This window comes from Ursus americanus, chromosome 24 (assembly GCF_024610735.1).
Source record: "Ursus americanus isolate L20-20 chromosome 24, mUrsAme1.1.p, whole genome shotgun sequence".
Classification (NCBI taxonomy): Eukaryota; Metazoa; Chordata; class Mammalia; order Carnivora; family Ursidae; genus Ursus; species Ursus americanus.
In genome coordinates this window covers 19,484,713-19,500,050 of record NC_142150.1, presented here as the reverse complement: position 1 = coordinate 19,500,050, position 15,338 = coordinate 19,484,713, and the positions used below count along the sequence as shown (strand labels likewise).

The following is a 15,338-nucleotide window of genomic DNA, read 5'->3' as shown; positions in this document are numbered from 1 at the left end:
TTGATTTCTAGTTTAATTTTTTTGTGGTCTAAGAACAGAACTTGTGTCATTTTTATGTTTTTAAATTTGTTAAGGTGTGTTTTGTGGTCCAGAATGTGGTCTATCTTGGTGAATGTTCTATTTGACCTTGAGAAGAATTTGTAATGTGTTTTTGGATGAAGTAGTTTTGGATGAAGTAGTCTATACATGTCAGTTATATCCATTTGATTGATGGTGGTAAGTTCAACTTTACCCTTCTGATTTTGTGCCTGCTGGATCTGTCCATTTCTGATGGAGGGGTATTAATGTCTCCAAATATAATAGTAGATTCTCTATTTCTTTTTGCAGTTGTTAGTTAGTTTTTGCCTCCTGTATTTTGGTACTCTCTAGGCATATACACATTAAGACATTCTTATGTCTTGGAGTATTCACTCCTTTATCATTATGTATGCCCCTCTTTGTCCTTGATAACTTTCCTTGCTCTGAAATCTACTCTGGTTGAAATTAATATAGTGATTCCTACTTTATTTTGATTAATGTTAGCATGGTATATCCTTCTCCATCCCTTTACTTTTAATCGATATGTGTTTTTGTATTTAAAATGGGTTTCTTGTAGACAACATATAATTGTGTCTTGTTTTTGGATCCACTCTGATAATTCATCTTTTAATTGTTGTATTTTAGACTCCTGATGTTTGAGGTGATTATTGATGTAATCTGGATTAATATATACCATATTTTTTTGCTGTTTTCTATTTGTTGCCTCATTTATTCCTCTTTTTTTGTCTTCCACTCTTTTTCTGCTATTTGTGGCTTCAGTTGAGCATTTTATGATTCCATTTTCTCTCCTTTCTTAGTGTTTCAATCATACTTTTTAAAAAACGTTTTTAGTCCTACCCCTAGAGTTCACAGTATATCTGCATTAAACCAAGTTCACTTTCAAATAACATACCATTTCATGGGTAGTGCACGTACCTTATAACAACAAAACAGTCCTGATTCTTCTCTCCTGTCACTTGTATCATAAGCTTACATAATCAGATACATCATTGTTATTATTTTGAACAAATGATTATTTTTTCAATTTAGAATAATAGAAATGAAATATTTTATTTACTATCACTTATTCCTTCTCTGATATTCTTCTTTTTATTAGGTACATCAGAGTTTCTGACCTATATCACTTTCCTTTTCTCTGAAAAACTTTTTTTTAACATTTCTTGCAAAGCAGGCCTACTGAAAACAAATTCATTCAATTTTTGTCTTAAAAAGTCTTTGTTTTTCCTTCACTTTAAAAAAAAGATTTTATTTATTTGTCAGAGAGAGAGAGAGAATGCACAAGCAGGGGGAGTGGCAGGCAGAGGGAGAAGCAGGCTCCCCACTGAGCAAGGAGCGTGATGTGGGACTCAATCTCAGGACCCCAGGATCATGACCTGAGCCGAAGGCAGACACTTGACTGACTGAGCCATGTAGGCATCCCTCTCCTTTACTTTTGAAGGATAATTTTAGAGGATACAGAAGTCTAGATTGGTAGTTTTTATCTCAACACTTTATTTCATGTCGCTCTCATTTCTTGTACGGTTTCTGAGAAGTCAGATGTAATCCTTTGCTCTTTTGTAGGTAGGGTGTTTTTTCCCCTCTGGCTTCTTTCAGTATTTTTTTTTTTAACTATTGATTTTCTGAATTCTGAATATGATATGCCTAGGTATAAATTTTTTGGTCATTTATCCTTCTTGGTGTTCTCTGGGCTTCCTGGATCTGCGGTTTGGTGTCTGACATTACTTTAGGGAAATTCTCAGTCCTTACTGTTTGAAATATTGCTTCTCTTCCTTGTTCTCTTTCTTTTCCTTCTGTTATTTGCATTATGCATATGTTACATTTTGTGTAGCTGTCCCACAGTTGGTGGATATTCTGTTCGGCTTTCCTTAGTTTCTTTCTCTTTGTTTTCAGTTTTTGAATTTTTGCCATCACATCAAGTTCACAGATATTCCGCAGTCTTGTCCATACTACTGTTGAGCCCATCAGAGGCATTCTTCATTTCTGTTGCAGTGGCTTTGATCTAAAGCATTTCTTTTTGATTCTCTCTTAAAATTTCCATTACTCTACTTACATTATCCATTTGTTCTCCTGTGTTTTGTCTACTTTTTTTATTAATGCATTTAGCATATTAGGTTTTTTTTTTAAATTCCAGATTTGATAATTCTAATATTTCTGCCATATCTGACATGGGTTCTGATGCTTGTTCAGTCTCTTCAAATTGTGTTTCTTGCCTTTTAGTATGCCTTGTAATTTTTTGTTGAAAGATGGACATGACATACATATGAAAGGACCTGTAATAAATAGCCTTTAGTAATGTAATGGTAAGGTTCAGTCGGGATGGGTGTGTGAAGTGTTCTGTGATTAGGTCTCAGTCTTTTGGTGAGCCTGTGTCACTGGACTGTGAACTTCACAGTACATCTCAGTTTTTTCCCTCTCTTTGGTGGTACAGCATGGTTGGAGGGGGCTAGATTTCAGTATTACCCTTTCCCGAAGTAGTTTAGGCTCAGGTCCAATAATTTTCCCTACGTCAGGCCTTGTTAAGAAGAACAGAATGCCCCGGCATATTTCAAAATGGTTCCTTTTCCTCTTTTCCTCCTGGAAGCAGGAGGGAATTTTTTTCTGATACTGTCAGAAGACTTGGAAGTGAAATTCACAAAAGTGGGGGGGGGGTTCCCCCTATGACTGTGTCCCCTGATTTTTTTTTTTTTTTAACTCCCAGAGTTTTCTACATTGAGCCTTTAGCAATTAGTCAATCACAATTCATGCTTTCCTGCACTGGCACTATTTCCTGCAGAGGTTTCTGTTTGTGGGTTTCTGCTCTGGTAATTTATAATTCTTTATATTCACCAGTCTCTCTCTCCAATTATTGAGGTAGCTGTTTGCCTTATGACCTCATTTCTCTGACAGATCTAAGAGGAGTTGTTGATTTTCAGTTTGTTCGGCTTTTACTTGTTGGCAGGACAAAGTGCTGTCAGGACAAAGTTTAAGCTCCTTACTTGCTAGACTGGAAATAAGTCCCCCTGGTTTTATATTTATCTATAATTTTACTGAAATTAAAACTTTATGAAGAATCTAGAGTAACAGATTTAAGTTTTGGAGAGGAGTGTTTTGTGCTGTGAGATAAATAACATATACTTTTATGCATAATTCAAGAAATCAGGAAATTTTACTACATTCTGTTTTAGCATCATTTCAAGGAAAGTGGGATTACTTAGGATAAAGATTGAAGTGACTTCTAAATGCTAAGCCAGCGTCCCAAGGCCATTAATATTTGTAACACTATTCTATCTATTTCTTTGGTCTTATAACTGCCAATAAATTGATTTTATATTCTGAAGGATCAGAAAGGAAGAGCATAGGAGTAGCTCAGTATAAAAAAGAATGGGTGGTAATAAGCATATGTTCCTATCCCTAGCAAACTAGACAGTTTTTATGTAGAAAATATTTATTTTCAGTCACATCCTAGAATATTACAAATGTTTTTTTAATATAAAGAGAAAAGCTGTAATTTAAAAATTTGCCTGTAGTCTCAAATTAGAGGATTGTGAAAAGAACCATTCATTTTTTTCAATGTAAACTTCAAATGCAGATATAAATAACTAAATACTGAGACTGAATAGTTGTGAATAAGCACATATTCAGTGAATAAGCACATTCATTTATTTTTTAATATTTTATCCATGAGTTAACTGATTAATCATATTAAGTGGTTATATTAAAATTTTCATATGCTTTTTAGTTGTTTTTGCATCATTATGAAAGGATTATACCTCCTAAATTTCTGTACTAAGTTATGTAGTTTTTTTCATTAAGTAAGGACAAATGTTTCATTATAATATTATATTTCTAATAACGTCTAGTTTAAGACTGACCTGTAGATGGAGACGGTGCTCATGTAAATCCCTGGAGAGATCCCATTAGCAGATTAGGATAAAAAGAATGTCTCTTTCTTTGCACAAGTACAATAGTGTTGCTCAGGAGCACACTTACCCCTTTTTCCTCAGGTCTTGGAGCCCTGCCAGGGCTAACTAAATGTACTGATATGTCATGCAGTGGTGGCCTGTCTCTCTAGAGAGCATTATAGTCAGTGACTGTGCTACCAAATAGTTCTTGGAAGAGAGAGAGTGTATGAAAGGGTAAAGTGAGAGAATTTTCTTACCTTGAGATTTCCAAGTCTAAGTAGCTAAACGAGTGAAAATTTTAAAATATATTTTAACAGCCATTTTTAATACTTCAGACATTCTAGATATAAGTATTTTGTATTTTGTATGTAGTCTTAATTTTCAACTTTAAGAAAGCTTTTTTCATTTTTTATTGTCTTTTTTAGAAGCTAATCCAGTCTAGTAACATTGGTTATATCACTCATTTAAAACTTTTAATCATTAATTTTCCCAAAGATAATTTTTCTTTTCTTTTATTCTGTTTTATGATTTTGTTCAGAACAGTTAAGCTATTGGTTTGTGATAAGATGGATTTTTCTTTTTTTTTGGAGCGAAGTTAAACAGACCAAACTTAGTTGTTAGATTAAACTAGATATTACAGTTCCGAATGCTGGGTTCAGCATTATGGCAATCATGAAGAATTCCTGATACTATCTGTGAACAGCATTCATAACCTCTGCTATTTGTCTGAGTAAACGTCAGAGCACTCAAGGAGATAGTGATATTTAACAGACTACCCTGTACCAGAAAAGGGAGGGGTAAAGGAAAAAAGAACACGATATTTATGACTCTAGGAACTATAAGTTGTAATTTAATGAGATCAAAGCATGTGCTGTTTACTTGCTGCACTAACAGCTTTGAATAAAATGGTTAGAAAACAGACAATGTACTAAAAGTTCAGGATATTTAAAAGCTATAAGGGCTATAAAATCAAAAGCATATTTTCAGTGGAAAATCATTTCGTGGAGGTCTCTGATTTTAATTTATTATGCTCTTAAGATTAAGTAATTAATATGTAAGAGAAAAAGAAAGACGTAGAAATGATTAGTTTTTACTTTTGTCAGCCATATCCTGAGTTTTCACTCTTACTGTCCCCTTTCCCACTTCCTTGTTGTTTCATAACAATTTTTGTAATAGAAATTGATGCATTTTAGAGTATCTCCTGGAAAACTTAGCTGATTACAACAGCTCCATGTTTTCAGTTGTTGAAAGTGTAGAAAGTCATAGAAGTTTGTTGCACTTTGTAACCTTGACAGAAAAAATAACTTTTAGAAAAATGAATCCGCTTTTATTAATTCAGAGAATTATAAGCCCCTTGATATAAATAGAAGTTTCAGCAACATATACTTCAGTTTAATTGTACTGTTATCAATAGAACATTTCATCTTATGATTGAACCTAGAATAGATCACTAATATAAAATTAGTATAAAAGGCATCTAATAATTTCTAAGTTGTTTGAATGTTTATTTCTGACAAGTGTATATTGCTTTAGAAAAACCCAATATAAAAAAATTAAAAGTTCAAAGTTACAAGTTTTAAAACTACCATTTTAGTACACAAAAAAAGCAGCTTGAAAGGAAGTTTTTGGAAACACCATTGTGTAAAGAAAGATGTACATTATTTTAAGCCCAGTATTATTGGTGGCTTTTTTAAAAAGTAGAATCAGGGGGCGCCTGGGTGGCACAGCGGTTAAGCATCTGCCTTCGGCTCAGGGCGTGATCCCGGCGTTATGGGATCGAGCCCCACATCAGGCTCCTGTGTTAGGAGCCTGCTTATTCCTCTCCCACTCCCCCTGCTTGTGTTCCCTCTCTCGCTGGCTGTCTCTATCTCTGTCGAATAAATAAATAAAATCTTTAAAAAAAATAAAAATAAAAAATAAAAAGTAGAATTAGTTGAGTACAAAAGATTTGCTTTTAATACTCAGATGATACTTGACTAAATACTGAGTAACTATAAAAATTAGCCGAACATCCTATAAATCTGAGTTGAGATTAAAACTTTGAGCTCCTCTAACAGACATTTTTTCCTTTGAATTACTCTCCTAAATTTTTAAGAAGTTAAAGTAATTGCTGAAATTACTGATTTTTTAAAAATATATATCCTTCAATAGCCATAGTCAATTTGACTACCATCCCATGTTTTTAAATGTTTCTCCAGGGTGGAAATAATAAGGTCAGTGCATTCATTTGTTCAATAAGTTTGTTAAGTCAAAGACTCTCTAGTTCTAGAGTAATGTTTTAGTATACTGTCTTATTTCTGTAATTGTTGTTTTCTAGCATATTCTTGGATCTGTACTTATAATGAAGAATTAACCTATTTTAAATTCACAAATTTAGGGCTGTTGATTATAACAGTCGAGGTTATTTTCTAGCCAAAAAAATACTGTTCTTTTAAAGTTAACATAATGCTAGTGACTCACCACTTACTAAGCTTCATTTTTCCATTATTGTACTAGTCTGTTCACATTTAAACCAGGAGCATCTGTCTATATAACATGGTGATCTGTAGGGCTGTGGCTGTTAACATTGAATGGAGTGAAACCAGCTGGTTCAACCAGTGACTAAACCCTCAGCACTATACTTAAACCTACCACTTTCTATTCAGTCTTACAAATTGACTGTGAACTATTGTGTCATTAATAATACTCTGGCTGACATCGACTGCTCTCACCAAGTATTTTTATTGCCATTTTTTTTATCCTGAATAAATCAACCTTTGCTTTCATCAAATCTTATTTTAGGTAAAGATAAGTCACATTTGTTTTCATAATCATGTTAATCACTTTTCTTTTTATAGGCATTATAATGTTTAGTTCCTTTAAATTCCTTGAATATATTAAGCTGCTATGGGATAAGTATAAAACATGGCACCTTTCCTTGAGGAGCTCATGGTCTACAAGAAAATTTTTATTGTTTTTAGCTATGAAAGAATGAATCTTAATTCTTTAAATAAATAAAAGGATATTTAATTATATCATTATTAAGACTTTGAATAAAATGGTTAGAAAACAGACAATGTACTAAAAGTTCAGGATATTCAGGAAATCTTAATTCTTTAAATAAATAAAAGGATATTTAATTATATCATTATTAAGACTTTAGACTATTTTGAAAGTAGAAAAAATATTCCTAGAATTCCCTTGGATTCACCTTAGTAGTAATAATAGGTAACAGTGCCTGGCACATAGTAGATGCTCAACAAATACTTGTTGTGTGGAGTATCACACACACTGTTTTTAAAAAGTCAAATCTCTGGGGTGCCTGGGTGGTTTAGCCATTAAGCATCTGCCTTCGGCTCAGGTCATGATCCCAGGGTCCTGGGATCGAGCCCTGCATGGGGCTCCCTGCTCAGCAGGAAGCCTTCTTCTCCCTCTCACACTCCCCTTGTGTAAGACTCACTGTCTCACACTGTCAAATAAATAAATAAAACCTTTAAACAAATTAAATTTCTAATTTACAGATGAGGAACTTGAGACAGAAGGAAGTTAAATAAGTTACGTAAAGTTACATAACAAGGAAATAAAATCAGGACTGGAACCTAGACAAATTTGACTCCAGAACCTACAATCTTAACCATTCTAATAGTGATAGTAGCATAAGCAATTTACATCTGCATAAGCTTCTTCTCTTTCTTATTCCCCATTAGAAAGCATATATTTATTAAAAAGGGAAATTGTTAACTATTCATACTCCTGAAATACCAATTCCTTATATGCCTTGACTCTAAAGATCTATAGACAACAGTGTCCCTACCCTGAAACTTTACCGTGAAACACTGCTTCTTTGGGGCTCTTTCATTCGGCCCTCCTCTTTCTCCAGCCAGAGCATCCTTTTCTACCATCTGTACCATTATACTCTCAAATCTGTTGTCTCTGCTTCTAGTCCTTCAGTCCCCAGTAATTCACCCAGTCCTTTAGTCTTTTCCTGCCTACACATCATTCCCTGCATAATATTTCTGATTTATTCTGTTTATCTTAACTCATCACTTTACCTTTTTCTTTAAAACTAAACCTTTCAACTACGGTCATCTCAAGAGAGGTGCTTGACCCAAACCTATATGGGTGTTGCTTTTCTCTTTTCCCCCTTTTGTTTTCTTGTTTTTAATATGAGTAGAATGATCCCTGCCTTTCTTGTTTTATATATGTGTAATAAATATATTTTATTTATTAAATAAAGCACTTCAGAAAGTTAAAAATGCCATAGACATTTATGGCATTATTTTTACTTGCAAGTAAAATTAAGTTAAGATTAGGATTAAGGCAGTTTTATTAGATTCAGCTTTTCTGCCCCACAGACTGTAGGGGGTTTATATGTATTGTCTTTCAAGACAACTGAAACACAGACTCATTTGCCTTTAAATTCCCCTATCAGATAGGAAAGTCTGAAATTCCTTCTGACTCATCAACTGCTCTTTCTCTCTTCATGCTTGAACTATTTTCTATTTTTACAGCATCTGTTTCTCTCCAAACTATCTTCTTCAGATCATCTCTACATTTCATAGAATCATAGAGATCGTCTAATCTTGTTTTTTGTCTTTCTTTGAGCTGCAGAACCCTCAGTTCAAGATGTGGAAGCTCAATATTAAAACGAGTAAGGTAGGGCTGGTTTTGCTTGAAAGGAGGCTTGGAGGAACACTGGCGCTATACCTAGGGGCTCTTTCTCCTCTATTAGCATCTATGATTGGTCTCCATGGAAATTCTAGGACTTCTTGGAGCACAATTTAAAAACCAGTAACTGGATCCAACCTCTTCTTTTTTTGTAAAGAGAACCGAAACCTAAAGAGAGTAGATGAGGGGCGCCTGGGTGGCTCAGTTGGTTAAGTGACTCTTAGTTTCAGCTCAGGTCTGATCTTTCCATCATGGGATCAAGCCCCGTGTTGGGCTCTGGGCTCAGTGCAGAATCTGCTTCAGATTCTTTTTCCCTCTCACTCTGCCTCTCCTCACTTGCTTGCTCTCAAATAAATAAATAAGTAAATAAATAAATAAATAAATAAATAAAATCTTTAAAAAAAGAAAAGAGTAGGTGAATTACTGTCAATCAACTTGTAAAAAATATTTTCCATTTATCTTCTATTATACTATATAATATTTGTAGTCAGTAATATTCTAAACAACCTGTGTATTATACAATGTTAGCTGAAATTTTTCTTGTAGTGGCCATTGTGATAATTCCCCCAATATTCAGTCCACCTTATATGATCAGTGTGTCTCTAAGACAGTTAATGTAATCTCCATTTGGGATGCCTGGGTGGCTCTGTTGTTAAGCATCTGCCTTCGGCTCAGGTCAAGATCCCAGGGTCCTGGAATCTGAGCCCCGGCATTGGGCTCCCTGCTCAGCGGGAAGCCTGCTTCTTCCTCTTTCACTCCCCCTGCATGTGTTCCGTCTCTCACTGTCTCTGTCAAATAAATAAATAAAATCTTTTAAAAATATATATATAATGATCCATTTTTCATTCCAGTGTTTGGTTCAGGAATGAGCCTGTGATCTGGTTCTGGACAGTAGGAGGTGGTTCAAAGAAAAATTTTCTTACTCTTTAGAAGAGTTCCAGGAAGAGACAGTTGCTATGCAGTACCTAAATTGGTCTCTTGTTATAGTCCCAACAATGGAAGAAAGAGGATGGTCCCAAGACTGGAAAGTGGAGAAATGAAAATATCCTAGTCTTTGGTAATACCCAGTCTTTATTAAATAACCTAATCATCGAGTGCCTGAATCAACCAACACAAGAACCTGCCCAACTTTTTTTTTTTAAGTTTTTAATTCCAGTATAGTTAATATACAGTGTTTTATTAGTTTCAGGTGTACAATATAGTGATTCAGTAATTCTGTGCATTACTCTGTGCTCATCGTCATAAGTGTACTCTTAATCTCTTTCATCTCTTTCACCCATCCCCCCCACCCAACTCCCTTCTGGTAACCATCAGTTACCTTGGTTTGTCTCTATTTCTCTCTCTCTCTCTTTTTTCTTTGCCTTTGCTTGTTTGTTTTTTAAATTTCACATGAGTGAGATCATATGGTATTTGTCTTTCTGTGACTTGTTTTGCTTCGCATTATATTCTCTAGCTGCATCCATATCATTGCAAATGGCAAGTTTTCATTCTTTTTTATGGCTGAATATCCCATTGTGTACACACACACACACACACACACACACACACACACACACACTACATCTTCTTTATCCATTCATCTATCATTGGCCACTTGGGCTGCTTCCATATCTTGACTATTGTAAATAATGCTGCTATAAACATAGGCGTGCATGTATCCATTTCCCTTGAATTGGTGTTTTTGTATTTTTTGGGTAAATACCCAGGAATTCAATTACTGGATCATAGGATAGTTCTCTTTTTAACTTTCGAGGTACCTCCATACTGTTTTCCACCATGGCTGCACCAGTTTGCATTCCCACCAGTAGTGCACAAATATTCCATTTTCTTTACATCCTTGTCAACACTTTGCTGTTTCCTGAGTTTTTTATTTTAACCATTCTAACAGGTGTGAGGTAACAACAGATCATTATAGTTTTGATTGGCATTTCCCTGACAATGAGTGATGTTGAGCATCTTTTCATGTGTCCGTTGACCATCTGTATGTCATCTTTGGAGAAATGTATGTTCATGTCTTTGCCATTTTTAATTGGATTATTTGTTTTGGGGGTGTTGAGTTTTATAAGTTCTTTATATATTTTGGATACTAACCCTTTATTGTATATGTCATTTGCAAAAATCTCCCATTCCATAGGTTGTCTTATAGTTCTGTTGATTGTTTCCTTTGCTGTGCAGAAGGTTTTTATTTTGATGTAGATCCAATAGTTTATTTTTGTTTTTATTTCCCTTTCCTTGGGAGACAGATCTAGAAAAATGTTGCTACAACTGGTGTCAGAGATATTACTGCCTGTGGTCTCTTTTAGGATTTTTATATTTTCAGGCCTCACATTTAGGTCTTTAATCCATTTTGAGTTTATTTTTGTGTATGGTGTAAGAAAGTGGTCCAGTTTCATTGTTTTGCATGCAGCTCTACAGATTTCCCAGCACCGTTTGTTGAAGAGACTGTCCTTTTCCCATTATATATTCCTTCTTGCTTTGTCAAAGATTAATTGACCAAGTAACTGTGGGTTTATTTCTAGGTTTCCTATTCTCTTCCCTTGATCTGTGTCTATTTTTATACCAGTGGCATATTGTTTTGATTACACAGCATTGTAATATAACTTGAAATCTGAAATTGTGACACTTCCAGTTTTGTTTATCTTTTTCAAGATTGCTTTGGTTATTCAGAATCTTTGGTTATTCAGAGTATATGAGGTTCCACATAAATTTTAGAATTGTTCTCGTTCTGTGAAAAATGCTCTTGGTATTTTGATAAGGATTGCATTAAATCTGTAGAGTGCTTTGGGTAGTATAGACAGTTTAGCAATACTTGTTATTCCTATCCATGAGCATGGGATGTCTTTGCATTTCTTTGTGTCCTCTCCAGTTTCTTTCATCAATGTTTTATAGTTTTCAGAGTATAGGTCTTTCACCTTTTTGGTTATTTTTATTCCTAGATTTTTTTTTTTTTTGTATAATCGTAAATGGGATTGTTTTCTTAATGTCACTTTTTGCTGCTTCATTGTCAGTGTATAGAAATGCAACAGATTTCCATACATTGATTTTGTATCCTGTGACTTTCTGAATTCATTTATCAGTTCTAGTGGTTTTTTGGTAATGTCTTTCAGGTTTTCTATCTATAGTATCATGTCATCTGCAAATAGTGAAAGTTTTATTTCTTCCCTACCAATTTGGATGCCTTTTATTTCTTTTTGTTGTCTGACTGCTGGAGCTAGGTCTTCTAGTACTATGTTGAATAAAAGTGGAGAACCTACCCAACTTTGGACTTCATGTTATGTGGAAGAATAAATGTCATTATTTGTATGGTTTTCTGGTACTTGTAACCAAAGCATCCTGATACTGCCCCTTTGTGTTTTTAATTACAGAATATTGTGTTTTGTATGAAATAATAGATGTTTAAAATATAAAATGTGTTCATTTTATAACATCTGTTGATAGCTCACTTTTTAAGGGTCTTTTGGTTCAAATTCCTTTGGCTCCTTGATTATCCTTTTTCATCCATTCATCCAAAACTCTATCCTAAGGTCTCTTTCAGTGAGCTCTCATATTCTGTGATTCAGTCATTCACTTCATGCGGATGACTTTATATTTCCAGCCTCACATTTCCCTTAATCTCAGTTCTGTATTTTCAACTGCCTGCAGGTCCTCTCCTTTTATGACTTACTGTAATTTCAGGGTCAGCAGGGCACACATTGGATTAATTATTCATTCTCCATATCCCTCCTTTCTCCCTCCACATCCCCCAAAATTCATGCAACTCTCCTTCCAAAGAAGTCCTCTTGCTGGCTATGAAGATGAACCATTGCTGGGACATTGAAACTTCATTTGAGGGAATTCATCACATGTAGCCTTGTATAATTTGAAAAAATATGAATGAAGGACTTTTAAAATTTTAAATAACAACCTATGGCTCAGGTATAGTAATTTGTGCTTTTTTGGCTTTCTTAACAGTCAGTCTGAGAACATTGTTCATCTCTTGTTTCTTATTGTTTTAATACATTTTCATCTATTTTATCAGTGAGGCAGATTTCCCATTTCCTTTCCATTGTCATGCTTTCTCTTTCATATTTCGTGGTTTTTCTTTTCATTTCTTTTAGCTTCACCTAGACACTCTGGAATAATCTTTTTTCTTCATTCCCTTTGTCTACTCAGTTATAACTTCCTTTAGAATATCTCATATTTGCCATTCTTTGTTTCTTAATAGTATAGACATTTATCATCTCATGCCTGTGTTAATAAAATAGCCCCTTAGCCAGTGTTCTTTTATCTGTGTTTTATTCATTCTTTTTTTTAAAAAAAAGATTTTCTTTATTTGAGAGAGAGAGAGAGCAAGAGAGAGCACACATGAGCATGAGCAGGGAGAGAGGGAAAAGCAGTCTCCCCGCTGAGCAGGGAGCCTGACATGGGGCTCGATCCCAGGACCCTGGGATCATGACCCAAGCTGAAGGCAGATGCTTAACTGACTGAAGCACCTGGGCTCCCTTGGTTTTTATTCATTCTTGTTGCCAAACTAACTTTACTAGGTCATTAGTTCGATACATTGCTTGTGTGTGCCTGACATGCTAGATACTTAGTATGTATAGAAGGAATGGTAGATGGAATAGTTCTCTTTTGCCTACCGAATCAAGTCCCAATTTTTTTCCAGCTTTATTGAAATATAACTGATGTATAACATTGTGTAAGTTTAGGTGTACAACATATTGATTTAGTCCCATACTTCTTTAACTGGTTTTTCACAGCTTCCATGGTCTGGCCCCATTCTATATCTTCAGCATCGTTTCCTGCTACTTCTTAAGCATCTTCTGTTCTACTTAATGCAAAATCTTTGCTGCGGTTGTCATAATTCTTCATTATTCCTTCCTTTTTGTCTTTGCTTTCCTCCATATCCCCTTCCCACACTTAAAATCCCTTCTCTCAGTTTACTTGTGTTAAATAGGATTGAGTCAGGAAACAGGTGGCGCATTGGAACGGGTAAAAGAGAAAAGTTTGATGCAGAAGCTATTTACAAAGTTATGGTAAGTTTTCAGAGTTCAGGGAAACCATGAGGAGTACTAAAGCACCACAGGGATAGAAAGAATGGGGAAATGATTATACCACATAAACCTGAGGGGGTAAGGGAAAGAAGCAGATACTGGGAACCTGGAGACAGCTGTAGGTACAGCTGTAGAAGAAGCGGAATTCAGAAGCTGTGACCTTTGGTAGAGAGCTGTTGTCATTTTGTGGCCCTGTAGGGAGGAACCAGGGAAATACCTCAATCTCTTTGTCTTCCCAGCATACTGATTTGCTGGTGCCATCCAGAGATTGAACCCAACCAGGAGCCAGAGGGCAAGAAAAACTGTTTGCTATATCCACAGATATCAGCACACAGGGGACAGAGCAGTATGAAGAAAGGGTGGAGAGTGAGGACAGACAAATGGAGGATATCCAGGAAACTACTCACTCTTCAAGGCCTACCTACTTTGTTCAGACTTCTTTCATTATTCAGTTCATAATGATTGTTCTCTTTGTACCGGCTATTAATTTGTCTGCCTGCTTTTCTAAGTGTCAAGTCCTATCTCTTGACCCACGTGCGGTTACTTTAGCAGTCCTCTTATGCAATGTACATATCTGAGAGGGACACGTGAACCAAAACTGTTCATCCTTTCTCCTGGATTTCGAACTAGGTATTGAGTTATAATTGGGTGACTTTTTAATGTGGCACCTGAAGCTATAACATGTAGAACTCTGGACATGTTGACAGCCCTATTTTCTGCTGCTCCTTTTTCAGCTTCCTGAATATTACACTGTTGATTTTCCACCTACCTTAGCTGACCGTACTTCTCAGCCTTCTGTATGAGCTTCTAATGTAATCCATAGGTGTTGGAGTTTTTTAGGACTCGGGCATTTGCCATTTTCTTTCTTCTAACTAATAACTCTAAGTGATTGCCCCTGTTTCCATAGCTTTATATACTATTATATACTATATATATGTATCTCCTATGCACTGATATTGAGAAATACATGTTTACTTTAGAAAAAAAGATACTAATCAGTGCAATGAAGAAAATAACAATTTCCTGTAATCTCACCACCCTAATGAATTAACTTTTTTTCTACAAAAGAGTTGTTTGTTATTATTATTTATTCAGTTCTTACATACAGTCTTTTAAAAAGTAAAGTATATTAGGACTCTTAACTCCAAGATGATTTTTGTCAGCAAAGGAATTTGGATGTTGGTCATCTCAGACTTGGAAAATGGTCAGAAACAAGGGAAGCTATGCAGTATCCAAGACCATACCATAAAGGCAACTTCCACTCCTGAGTGTTGTACGTTGTAGGTTGTACTGTCACTGCTGACTGTGGTGGATGTTGCTCCTGCTCCAGTGGTACCGTTGTTGTCCATGGAAACGTGGTATTACTAGCATTGCCCCTAAAGCCTACCCATAGAAGGATTTGCAGCAGTTCTTGTTCTTTGTGATACTACTTCCTGATCCAATATCCGGGACAGGTGCGTCTGATTAGCCGAATCTGGCCTCATGCTTATAAAGCTAGTATCTGGCATTTCTGGGTCCTCTAGTGGACAGTGGATTCTTATAATGTAGAATTCCTCCAAAATTCAAAGGGAGTTCAGATACTGTGTAGTTAAGAATGTGAAAAATCAGATTCTTAAGTATTTAATATAGTCAGTATACACAGAACAGCAGAATAATAAATTACACACCAATTCAGAAGTTGGTATTTCAGAATTATAACGTGTTTGGGTGACATCTTTTAAGTTCAGTGGACATGTAG

The 15,338-nt window shown here is 35.3% G+C and overlaps 1 protein-coding gene across 4 annotated transcripts in view; it reads left to right on the top strand.

Annotated features, from left to right (window-relative positions):
• The window catches only part of CCDC73 (coiled-coil domain containing 73), a 156,012-nt gene that overhangs the window by 107,158 nt on the left and 33,516 nt on the right, over positions 1-15,338 (top strand). The gene's annotated exons all lie outside the window — the stretch shown is intronic.